Source organism: Narcine bancroftii, chromosome 7 (assembly GCF_036971445.1).
Source record: "Narcine bancroftii isolate sNarBan1 chromosome 7, sNarBan1.hap1, whole genome shotgun sequence".
Classification (NCBI taxonomy): domain Eukaryota; kingdom Metazoa; phylum Chordata; class Chondrichthyes; order Torpediniformes; family Narcinidae; genus Narcine; species Narcine bancroftii.
The window spans coordinates 210416266-210429788 of record NC_091475.1 but is presented as its reverse complement, the minus strand read 5'-3'; positions in this window follow the sequence as shown (position 1 = coordinate 210429788).

Here is a 13523-nt window from a genome sequence, read left to right as displayed (position 1 = left end):
CCTCCCAGGTACAGTGGTTCGCCCCCTGCAGTAGGCAGACAGGCGCAGGCAGTCACCGACAGACCGGTCGGTGGTTGTACCACCAGAGGTCTTAAGGACGTTTTTTTCAGCCGGAGGGCAATAAATCCGTGGAATTCGTTGCCACAGACAGCTGTAGAGGCCAGGTTATTGGGTAGATTTAAAACAGAGGCTGATATGTTCCTGAGTGTCAAAGGTTATGGAGGGCGGAGAGGGGAAGGCAGGAGAATGGGGTTGGAGAGGAATAAATATCAGTCATGATTTGAATGGTGAAGCTGACTTGATAGGCTGAAATGTCTCATTCTCCTCCGCTGTTTTGTGTGATGGTTTGAGCAACAGTTCCTCACCCTCTGCAGTTTCTTGCGGTCAGGTGGAGAAGATTCCTAGGGCTGGGTTTCTGCAAATCTCTGCCCGGTCCAGGAGAGTGAATAAAGAAATATCTATTCATCTCCTGTACTACATTTAATATAGAACCATGGACCACTACCGCACAGTAACAGGCCCTTCTGCCCTTCTACATTAAAATTTAAATTTCAACATACAGCACAGTAACAGACCCCTCCGGGCCACGAGCCCATGCCGCCCAATTACACCCAATTGACCTGCAATCCCAGTACGTTTTGAATGATGGGAGGAAACCGGAGCCCCCGGGGATAACCCATGCAGACGCGGGGAGTGCACGCAAACTCTTTCGAACACTGGCCATTGGCGTTGTCACAGGGTTGCGCTAACCATGCTGCCCAGTCTGTGCTCAATTAGTATTCCGCTCTGCACCTGGACTGTACCTCCCTTCATATCTCTCCCATCCGAGTATCTCTCCAATTTGTTCTTGCCCAGATTGAACTCACTTCAGCTGGCAGCTCATTCCACGCTCCCACCAGTCTCGATGTGAAGAAGTTCCCCGTAGCATTGCCTTTAAACATCTCCCTTTTCACCCTCAACCCATGTCCTGTAGTTCCTGTCTCACCTGATCGCATTTACTCTGTCTGCCCCCATCATAATTTTAAATACCTCTATCAAAACTCCATTGATTCTCCAATGCTCCAGGGAATAGTTCTACCCTGTTTTAACTAATCCCTGTGTCTCAGAATCAGAATTTATTGACCAGGTTAATGTCACAAAATTTATTATTTTGCAGCAGAATTATTGTGCATTACAGGCGCAAAAATTGCTATAGATTATATTTCTAAATACACTATTTAAAAATATATATATATTAGTGGTATAAGAAGAGAAAGTGAGGTCGTGTCTGCGGTTCATTGTCCGTTCGGAAATCTGATGGGAGGGGGAAGCTGTTTTTGTAACGTTGAGTGTTCGTCTTCAGGCTCCTATCAGTGTGAAGAGGGCATGGCCTGGGTGGTGGTGGGGGTCCTTGAGGATAGAAGCTGCTTTCTTGAAACACCACCTCTAGCAGATGTCCTCGACGGAGTGGAGGCTGGAGCCTGTGATGGTGCTGGCTGAGTTCACAACCCTCTGCAGCCCTTTTCCTGTCCTGTGCACCAGCACCTCCTCCCCAGGCAGTGATGTAACTGGTCAGAATACTCTCCGCAGTCCACCTGTAGAAATTTGCAAGAAACAAATCTCCTTAAACTCCTCATGAAGTCTCGCCGCTGGCGAGCCTTCTTCGTGATTACATCGACATGGAGGATCCAGAATAGATCTTCAGAGATGCCGTCTCTGAGGCATTTGAAGTTCTTAACATTTTCCACTGATGACCCCTCGATGAGGACTGGTTCCACAACCAGCTCCTTCTCAGCTCTTCTAAGTCCCAGTGCATCCTTGTAAATTTCCTCTGCACTCTTTCAACCTTATTGATATCTTTCCTGTAGGTGGGTGGCCAGAACTGTGCACAATCTTCCAAATTGGGCCTCACTAATGCCTTATATTAGGGAGGGTTTCTCCTCCCTCCACAGACGCTGACTGACCTGCTGAGTGTTCCCATTCTTTCCTGTTTTTACTTCAGACTTGCAGCATCATTCAATCTTATTGATATCCTTCCTGTATTGTATTAAGATCTACAGCACGGTAACAGGCCCTTCTGGCCCATGAGCCCACGCTGCCCAATTACATCCAATTAACCTAAAAGCCCCATACATTCCTAGAACAAGGGTGGAAACCAGAGCATCCTGAAAAAACCCACGGAGACATGGAGAGAGCGTGCAAGCTCCTTACAGACAGTGCCAGATTCGAACACTGGTCATTGGCGATTTAACAGCGGTGCACTAACTGCTGCGGTTATGTACTGCCATATCTGATCACCCCATCATTTTGATGGCCCCTACCATTGGTGAACATGCCTTCTCCCTCTGGAAGACCCTCCTCAAACCACTCTGATCCCTTCTCCTGCTTTAACTTTCTTCCTAACGCCTCCCCATTTGACCGAGCAGTCGATCACCTCCCATTTCACCTCCTTCTGCCTTCAGGTGTCCAAAATTGTAAATAATATCAGAGCATGAGCGAGCAGATCCACGCAAAACGGCACACAAAGTCTAAAATCCCTTCTAAACCACCTCGTAAAATCCCGCTTTGGAGAAGGGTGACCGGCGAGGAATTCAACGTTTTAGTAAAATGACTTGGGAAAAGTTTCTTCAATCTGCAACCAGATAAAAAGTCCATTGAAGACAACTGGGTACGGCTGTGACACTCATTAAATGATAATGTCACAAATTGTGTCCCTCAAACTCATTAAAAGCCGCAAGAGGCCTCCTTGGTTTTCTGCAATGCTAAAACATCTCTGCAGTAAGGAAGAGAAATTTTACATCCATGTCAAGAAAAGTGGTACAAGATCAGACTGGGGACAAATTCACGCCTCCCCATTTAACCGAGCAGTTGATCACCTCCCATTTCACCTCCTTCTCCCTTCAGGTGTCCAATATTGTAAATATTTAGAAGGGATTTTAGTCTTTGTGTGCCGTTTTGCGTGGATCTGCTCGCTCATGCTCTGATATTATTTACAATATTGGACACCTGAAGGCAGAAGGAGGTGAAATGGGAGGTTATCGACTGCTCGGTCAAATGGGGAGGCGTTAGGAAGCAAGTTGAGAGAACCCTTAGGAATATGTTACTACAATCCTTGAAGGAGAGAATCCTATGTATTTTTGGGGATAATCCAGATGGAGAGACAACACTGGTGTCCAGATGCTTAGGGGCAATAATTATCTGATCCCCGAGGACCAGGAGAGAGCAGAAGCTCTTACAAACCAATTCCAATATGTCTTTATCTGGGTAGACACAGATCCTTCACCTTTTTCTAATCTATTGGCCAGCACATATGTAGACGTGCCTCCTATCACAATCAACGTTGAAGGTGTCAAAGGGTTACTGATTAACATCAATACGGCACAAGCTACTGGGCCAGATCAGATTCAGAAGTAAGCCCTCAAGATCGCAGCTGAAGAACTAGCTCCTGTTCTGCAGTTTATCTTCCAGCAGTCGCTCGACTCAGGTGACTTTCCCCTGGATTGGGGAAAGACAAGTGCCACTCCTCTCTCCAAGGAGGGCTCAACCACCAACCCAGCCAATTATCATCCTGTTTCATTGGACAGCACCTGCTGCAAACTCCTGGAGAACAGAATAGACCTGATGAGGCATCTTCACAGTCACAATATTCTTTCTGATAATCAGCAAGCATTTAGGAAGCAGAGATCACGCGAGTCCCAGCTCATCCTGACAACAAATGATCTGGGCAAAAACTTCAATAATAATGTCCCCACTGATTTAGCGGTGCTCGACTTCTCCAAAGCATTCGATGTCATTCCCCACCAAAGATTACTTAAGAAGCTTGACTACTATGGTATTCACACCAACGCTAAAAGATGGATTTCCATTTTCTTGATGAAACGTCTCCATCGGGTGTGCCTGAATGGAAAAAGCTCTGAATGGTGTCCAGTGTTAAGTGGACCCCAGGGTACAGTGTTGGGCCCACGTTTGTTTTCACTCTACATCAACGACATTCGCGGGAAAACTCACTAACACCACTAGACTATTGGCGGTCGACTGTTTGTTGTACCGTCCAATTAAGTCAGCTGATGACGAGGCGTTGGAATGATCAGGCCACAGGCCACAGGAGTCGGAAATTTTCTGAGGCGCAACTTGCATCGTTGTCCGACTTCTGCCGAGGAGAAGTTGGACCTCAACCTTCTCAGACCCCATGTGGAATACGCAGTAGCTGTATGGGGACCCAGACACAAACTAAATCACTACTCCCAGCGGATGAGTCCAGAGACTTAAGGTGGCCCGATTTGCCACAAATACACGTGGAAGAGAAGCGAGTGTTACAAAGCTCTTGAATTCATTAAAGTGGAGCTCTCTCCAAGACAGACGTAAAGAACATCGCCTGACCTGTTTTTACAAATGCTAAACTGCCAGCTCGATATAGACCGAGTCTTCTAGTTAGTAAAGTTGTAGAGCGCGTTGAAAGAACCAAAGACTTGTTGATTCAAACCAAGGCTTTTATTAACTAGAAGACTGGAGCATATCACAAGTAGGTCGACCAGTCCAGAATGACCTGGCCTGGCTAGGAGCAATCCTTTAAGACCTGACAGTAGGGGTGGCTACACTCTCAGCCAATCACAGTCATCCTACACTACAATCTGTACATATATACTTTGGTGATAGAATCTGTACTTTCACCTGTAGATCCCTCCCCACCTCCTCTGGCAGCTCGTCCCGGATAACCATCAACCTCTGTCGTACTAACTCCGAAATCTCTTTTAAAGGTTTCCTCTTACCTTAAACCTACGCCCCCTTATTCTGGACTCCCCTCCCCGAGGAAAGGATTCTGACTCTCTGTCCTATCAACTCCTCTCTTCATTTTATTAACATCGAACATAGAACACTGCAGCACAGTGCAGGCCCCTCGGCTCTGATGTTGCGCTGACCTATATCTGAATAACAAAAGCAAAGGAACTAATCCCCCCCCACCCCACCTCTCAACTCTCTATTTTTCTTTCATCCATGTCTAAGAGTCTCTCAAATGCCCCTGTTGTTCCAGCCTCCACCACCACCCCTGGCAAGGATTTCAGGCCTCCACCACTCTCTGTGTGAAAAACTTACCCCATTTCTCTCGACCCAATTGTTACTGAAATATTTGTCTTGAGAAAAATGGTCATTGGCTCATTTCCTTTGGAGTTCTGAAACCGTGCACATAACGAGTCCATGAGGGACGATTAAAACAGTGGTTTTCAAACTTTTTCTTTTCACCCACATCCCACTTTAAGTAATCCCTAGGCCATCTGTGCTCTGTAATGAGTAAGGGATTGCTTAAGGTGGGATGTGGGTGGAAAGAAAGTTTGAAAATCACTGTTTTAATCGTACCTAATAGATTCGTTATGTGCACGGTTTCAGAGCTCCAAAGGAAATGGGCCAATGACCATTTTTCTCAAGCCAAATATTTCAGTAACAATTGGGTCTAGAGCAGTGATTCTCAACCTTCCCTTCCCACCCACATCCCACCTTAAGCAATCCTTTACTAATCACAGAGCACCAATGGCCTAGGGGTTACTTAAAATGGGATATGAGTGGAAAGAAACAGGTTGGGAACCACTAACTTACCCTAAGCCTTCCTCCCTTCACTTTGTACAGATGTCCTCTGGTGTATGCTACTCCCTCCCAGGGAAACCATCCAGAAGGTCACCCCTCCAATGTTCCAAGGAAAATAAAGGTACAGGAGAAGGGCATTCAGCCCTTCAATCAGACACCACATTTCAATACGATCTTGTCTGGTCATACTACATCCATGCACACCAGACCACATCCTGCTGAATCTCTTCTGAACTCTCTCAATTGCAGCCACCACACGGCACACAAACATGCTGGAGAAACTCAGCCGGTCACGCAACATCCATAGGAAGTAAAAAGGCAGTCGATGTTTTGGGCCTGAGCCCTTCATCAGGAATCTGAAATAAAACAAGCAGGCACTGAGTAAAACATTGAGGGGAGGATAGGAGGGAGTAAGGGGCAGCGGGAGGAGCACAGGTTAACAGGTAAGCGGTCACGGTTGGGAGAGTAGAAGAGATAGAGGGGTAGAAGCTTACCAGGTTGATTCCACATATGAGGGGACAAGACTGGATTTTAGAAGAATGAGAGGGGATCTTATAGAAACGTATAAAATTATGAAAGGCATATAGAGAAAGGTAAGATGTTTCCATTGGTAGGGGAGACCAGAACTAGGGGTCATAGCCTCAAGATTCAGGGTAGTAGATTTAGGATGGAGATGAGGAGGAACTGCTTTTCCCAGAGGTTGGTGAATCTGTGCAATTTTCTGCCCCTTGAAGCAGTGGAGGCTACCTCATTAAATATATTTAAGACAAGGTGGAATAGATTTCTACATAGTAGGGGAAGTAAAAGATATGGGGAAAAGGCAGGTCGATGATGATGAGCCATTCATCAGATCAGCCGTGATCACATTGAATGGCGCAGCAGGCTCGATGGGCTGAATGGCCGGCTCCCACTCCTGTTTCTTATATTCTTTTGTTCCATGAGATAGGGTGAAGGGGTATCTCTCTGATAGAAGGAAGGGAAGGGAAGGGGCTGGGGAACTGGAGGAAAGGTGGCAGAGGGATAGGGAAAGGGAGAAACAGGGGGGAGGGCAGTTACGGAGATTAGAGAAGGCCATGTAGATGCCATCTGGTTGGCGAGTACCCAGACAGAATATTAGGTGGTAGGCAGAAGCCAATTCCGTGTAATATTACATGCTCTATTACATGACAATAAAGGAATCTTGAATCTTGTCCTCTTGTAGGATGATATGCAGATGGGGAGGGAGTGGGGAGGTAGAGGCCACCAGGCAGAGAGGCGAGAACCAAAGGAAGAGAGGGGGCAGGTGAAGGAAGATGAGGTCTACGGGGTGAAATCGAAGGAGGGTGATGAGGAAGAAGAGGCTGGGTGTAGTGGAAATAAGGGCGGTAGAGAACATGGATATAATGGAAGGTATAAGGGGAGAGGTGAACAACAGATTGGACCAGATGGAACTGAGGTGGGGAGGGAGGTAAACCTTGTGGAGGCATGTAGGTAGAAGAGGATTGAACTAGAAGGCATCTGCATAGACCAGAGATGCGGAGGGGTTTCTTCAGCCTGAGGCCAGTAAATCTGCGGAATTTGTTGCCACAGGCGGTTGTGGAGGCCAGGTCATTGGGCGTATTTATGGTGGGCAGACTCCATGGGCTGAATGGCCTATTCTACTCTGATGTTTCACAGTCTTAGTGTTTGCTAAGGCTGTTTCATGCGAACTTAAGGCTCCCGAGTGCCTCATTGTCTGGCCACATTTGATGGAACAACCATCAAAGACCTTGCTACAGTTTTGATCATGAATTCTGTTTTCAGCAGGAGGTTCTGATGAATTAGATTGTTTTCTATTTGATTTGTAAATAAGACTGTTTTATCAGCTAAGTATTTAACATAAAATAGATCCTCTTGGCTGTGTCCCACAGAATTACACCCACATTGGTGATCGCTGTATTGCATGTACTGTTTTCACATTCTCTTGGCCAAAGGGGTCTCTTCCCGTCCGAGGGGAGCGGCCAGAGGAAGCAGTAGAGGTTGGAACAGTTGCAACCTGACAATGGCATTTAGACAGGAAGAGGAATAGAAATGGTTTGGAGGGATCTGGGCCAATCGCAGGTCAGGTAGACAAGTTGGCCAGCAAGGACCAGTTGGGCAGCAGGGCAGGTTTCCGTGCTGTGTCACTCGATGGGGGTCAAAGTCAGGGCAGGGGTGACCACAGGGAAAAGTTGCAAGAACTCAGCAGCATCCATGGAGAGAATAAGGCCAGACCCAGGATTGGAATTTATGCTCGTGAATGTGTCATGAAATTTGTTGCTTTACAGCAGAATTTCATTCTCTGTGGCCTCCGTCGTCATGGTTGGCCTGGATGCTGTGCCTTTGGTAAGCTCCAGGGCGGAAGCCAGGGCAGAGTTGATATGGGATCCATCTGTTGCCCATGTAGTGAGGACCCCCCCCACCTTCTCCATGACAGGCTACAGCAGCCAGACTCCTTCGGGCCTCCGACTCTGGATTTTTCCCTCAGGATTTACTCCCGAAGCCTTTCCTGTGAGCGGGTTTAGCCACAAGGCAGCAGAGGTTTGAAATCAGAGTTTTCCCTCTCCCAGATGAGTCACCATCTGTGGTTAACAAGCCCCATCTGCCCGGAGCAACTGGTTTCAAGGCGCCAGTGGCCTACCTTTACCCCTTTTCCTGTCAGTGAGAACTGCTCTGTCGGGCATAAGAACTATGCCACACGTGAAGGCCAGGTGGTCAGAGGCTGTTTGAGTCACATGCTGTGGTGGAATGCGGTTACGCAGGTGGGGACCTCACTGGACTGCTCTGGCTGACCCACCTCCGACCTGGAAACTTCTCCGCGTGGTTTCCCAATCAAGGCTGAGAGCCCTAGTCTCCTCCCTCAGTCCCAGCCATGGATCTGGCCCAGAAACATGTGGACATGTGCTGGATGATTCAGGATATTAAAGCCTTTAATTGCTTGCTCTGTATCTGCTGGTGGTTATTGATTACGCTACCCGCGCCACGAAGAGCATTTGTGCGGCAGTGGGAGCTCGTCCCCACTGCCACTCTTCGGCTATGAGGCAGCGTTATACTAAATTGCTGTAAATTACACTTTTAAAAAAACGAATTAAATCAATGCGAAAGAAGAGAAAGTGAGGTCGTGTCCGCGGTTCATAGTCCGCACAGAAATCTGATGGCTGAGGGGAAGAGGTCAGCGCTCTAAATTGGAATTCTTCATCACGCGAACTTGGAAACAGTGAAGCAGAGGTGCAAATGAGGGAAAATGCTACAGAAAGAAAATATCTGATGAATTAATGAAGTTTTCGGTCAGGTCCAAGTCCAATATTAAGGTGGAGTGAGCTACGGCTCTTCTGGAGCTACGCAGGATGAGACGTGACTTGACAGAGGTCTACTAGATTATGAGAGGCTTAGAGAAGTAGGACAGCCAGCGCTTTTATCCCGGGGAGAGGGAGCAGGAAATACCAGAGGGAGAGTGGAGGAAGGCAGAGGTAGACAGAGAGTGGGATCAATGGCTGGGGTCGTGGTGGAGGCTGGTACAATAGGGGACATTAAAAAGAGTTTTCGATAGGCACATGGATGAAAGAACAATAGACGGTTATGGGTGTGAGGGAGGGAAGGGTTAGATTGTTGTGGAGTAGGTTTACTCCACAACATTATGGGCTGAAGGGCCTGTACTGTGCTGGAATGTTCCATGTTCTAATATACAAACTGAATGGAAGTTGTACTTGCTGCAACTTCCCACGTACATAGAACCCTTCAGCCCATCTAGTCCATGCCGAACTACAATTCTGCTTCATCCCATTGAACTGCGCTTGCACATTGTTGGGCGCCACCAGTTGCCCCAATAATTTCGGAGACAAAGACTGTGGGGAACGATAGGCTTTATTATACAAGAGACTGCTGGGTCCAGGCTAGGGAAAATGAGGAGAGGAAGAAGGGACTCGACCTTTATGGCCTGGGTCACATGGGAGAGACCAGGGAGGAGAGGAAGTCGCCAGGAGAGGAGGCCAGCCAGTACACACAACCATATCACCACACACATAACCTTCCAAACCCCTCCCATTAGATAGAACACACAAAACACATAAGAAGCAAAGAGTAATGTGTGGCTGTCACGCCGCCAGCGACCTGGGTTCGAATCCCGCACTTGTCTGTAAGGAGTGTGTCCCCACGTCTGCGTGAGTTTTCCCCGGGGTCTCCAGTTTCCTCCCACTGTTTGAAACATACGGGGAGGTGTCGGTTAATTGGGTGTAAATTGGGCATATGGACTCGTGGGCTGACCGTGCTGCATGTCTAAATTTAAATTGAAAATTTAATGAACGTGAGGTTGTGATAGTACAGGATCCTATCACATATATTTACATGTAGTAGTAGTGTTTGGCAGAGAGTCACACCCACCACCAGGTCATAAAAAGTTGCTCTTAAGCAGACCCAGGTCAGTCTGGACTGGTCGACCTCGATGTACTAGGCTCCAGTCTTTTCTTAATAAAAGCCTTGGTTTGAGTCAACAAGTCATTAGGTCATTCGACGCGCTACAGAGGTCGAATTCTGTTCCTCTCAGATATCCTGGTATTTTCTGTTTGAATGTCCATTACATGCCCTATCTAATCTATCTCCACTCCCAGTTCAGTTGCAAATTGGAAACTCCTTATATTTCAAATTTAGATCACAGAAGTGCAAACACATTTGCTTTCTTTCAAAGGTCTGGGTGAGTCTGGCAGAAGGCACGATCTGTGTTTACACCCTCCTTTATTGATTCTGTGGGAGTGGGAGACAATAACACAGGGGCTCAGAACAGTATCTCTTAAACCTCACTGGACAGAGTACAAGGTTATGGACAGAACATTGAACACTACAGCCCAGTACAGGTCCTTAAAATGTACTAAACATCAGGACAGTGCTCGAATGTCCTGGAGAAACTCAGCAGGCCATGTAGCATCTCCAACCAATGGAATTAACGTCGGCCTCTCCAATTTCTCTTTCCCTATCCCTCTCTCCTTTCCTCCAGCTCTCCACCCCCTTCCTCTCTCCTATCTTAGCCCTCTGCCCTCTCACCCCATCACTTCCCAGCTTATTTCTCTTCTACCCTCTGATAAGCCCTAGACATGGACTAGGCCAGTGTTATACTGATACTGGGCTTTTATTAACAGACTCTTAGCCACCACTAAACTGGCCAGTGGGAAAGCTTCTCCATCTGTTATACCAGTAGGGTGGAGCATCTCTACAGCCAGAGCCAATAGCAAGCGGTCAGTATAATAGGCCCCCCCATTACATCATCACACCCTCCCACCTGTATCCACCTGTTTGCCTATGCTCCTCTCCCTGCCCTTTCCTCCCTAACCCCCCCCCCATTCCCCCTCCCCCTCAACTTTTTAATCAGGCACCTGCCTGCTTCTGCTTCTACCCGATGAAGATCCCAGGCCCAAAACATTTTAAATTAAAATTTTTATATTCTTAAAATAATTTAGACATTCGAAACAGTAACAGGCCACTTTTGCCCACAGGTCTGGCCGCCCAATTACACCCAATTAACCTTGATGAAGGGCTCCAGCCCGAAACGCTGGTGATGTATTTTCACCTTTGCAACTTTAAAGGACTGTTTGACCTGCTGGGTTTCTCCAGCATTTTGTGTGTGTGAAATCAAAGCCATCTGGAAAAAACCCACGCAGACACGGGGAGAACATATCAACTCCTTACAGACAGCGCTGGATTCAAACCCCTGTCCTAATCGCTGGCGCTGACTGTACTACCCCTTTAGTTCCTGGGCAGCCATTCCAAAGCCTCTACTTCCTTCCTGTAATCGGCCAATCAGGAGGGCACACAGTTCTCCCAGTGGAGCCTAACCACAGCTTTATGTGGCTGCATCATGACTTCCTCGTCGACATTCCACAGGACTGAATTGCATTCCAAACAGTGGCAATGGAATGTGGGCTATGTCGACCAACCTCGCTGGAAGGGCACGAGTCAGACTGACATCTCCCTCGGTCAGAATTGCCACATCCAAAAATATCTCTGTCCTTCCTGAGTCCTATTATTTATTTTCTGCAAAGAATTGTAGAAAATAGGAGCTGGGTATCAAATCATAAAAGTGCTGGAGAAACTCTTGGACTCCTGGACTCCTGGACTCCTGGATGTCAGGAACTGAGTTACAGGGAAAGGTTAAAACAGGCTAGGACTTTATTCCCTGGAGCGTAGAAGAATGAGGGGAGATTTGATATTTAAAATTATGAGGGGGAGAGACAGAGTAAATGTTGATAGGTTTTCCCACTTAGGGCATGTGAGATGCAAACTAGAGGTCATGAGTTAAGGGTGAAAGGGAAAAGGTTTAGGGGGAACTTCTTCACACAGAGAGTGGTGGGGGGGTGTGGAACAAGCTGCCAGCTGAAGTGGTGAATGAGGGCTCAATTTTAACATTTAAGAAGAATTTGGATGGATACATGGATAGAACGGGTATGGAGGGCTATGGACTTGGTGCAGGTCATTGGGACTAGGCAAAAAAAATGGTCTGGCACAGACGAGAAGGCCCGAAGGGGCCTGTTTCTGTGTTATAATGTTCTATTGTTCTGAGAATGGCTACTTTAGGTTTGTAAATAGTCAGAATATAAGTTTGGCACAGACTTGAAGGGTCTATTTCAGAGGTGGAATGTTATATGGTTCTCATTCACACAACATCTATAGCATAAAGAGTATAAAATTGAGTCCAGGAGTTGGGATGTTATAGTAAATTTGTATAAGACATTGGTGAGGCCAAATTTGCAGTAATGTGTGTAGTTTTGGTTACCTAACTACGGGAAAGATAATGACCTCTGGTACAGATCCAGTGATCGGAGGTGGAGAGGGTGACCATATTTAAATTCCTGGAAGCCACTATCGTGGAGAACCTTTCCTGGACCCAACGCATGACTGTCATCATGAAGAAAGCATGTCAGCACCTCTACTTGCTCAAGAGATTGCAGGGTTTCGGGGTGACTTCGAAAAGATTGGCAAACTTCTAACTTCTTGAGGGAAGTGCGCTGACCAGCTGCATCATGGCCTGGTGTCGGGGACACCCAATACCCCCGAGCATAAAGCCCTCCAAATGGTAGTGGACACAGCCCAGGACATCACAGGCAAAACCCTCCCCACCATCGAGAAGATCAACGGGGGACGCTGCCGTTGGACAGCAGCAGCAAATCAAGGACCCCCACCACCCGGCACGCGCTCTGTTCTCACTGCTGCCATCAGGAAAGAGGTCTCGGTGTCACAAGACTCGCACCAGCAGGTTCAGGAAGAGCTGCTCCCCCTCTACCATCAGACTCCTCAATGACAAACTCAATCAGGGACTCATTTAAGGACTCTGACTTGTGCACTTTATTGATTTTTTTAATTCTCTCTGTATTGTTTATATTCATTATCTCTTGACATGTATACTCTGTGTACAGTTTTATCTTGCTTTAATATTATATCTGATTTTCTCTAACCTTGCATAGGACATTATATCATATAACCACTGTGTATGAGTAGGGGATGTATCTCCTTTGCATTTCAGTAAAATAGTTTGTCTGGCTGGCAATGTAGTAAAAGCTAAGACTTTTTTCTGAGATGCCAATAAAGGTTCATGCAAAAAATGCACTTCAACCTCTGTCTGCCTTAAGCCAAACAAAGACTCGCTGTTAGTATTGCCCAGCGCCTCGGTTTTCAGATTCCAGGTTTACTGTCATTATACATACAAAACATCCAATACAGAGTCATGAGAAGAAGCAAACAGATCAATCAACGGGCAGGATTCCAAGTTAGTCTTGAAAATTGTTGATAGAGTTTGAAAAAGGTCTTTCCAACATCTCCCTAAATTTGGGCATTCCCAGAGCGGCTTCAAAAATGTTATATTTCTCACAAAAAGGATCAATGTCTGCATATAAACGGGAGCATTTAAGTTTGGACATCTGAGTTCTGCGCATCACCTTAAATTGCAATCAGCAGCGTCCTGCACAAAATGAGGAATCATT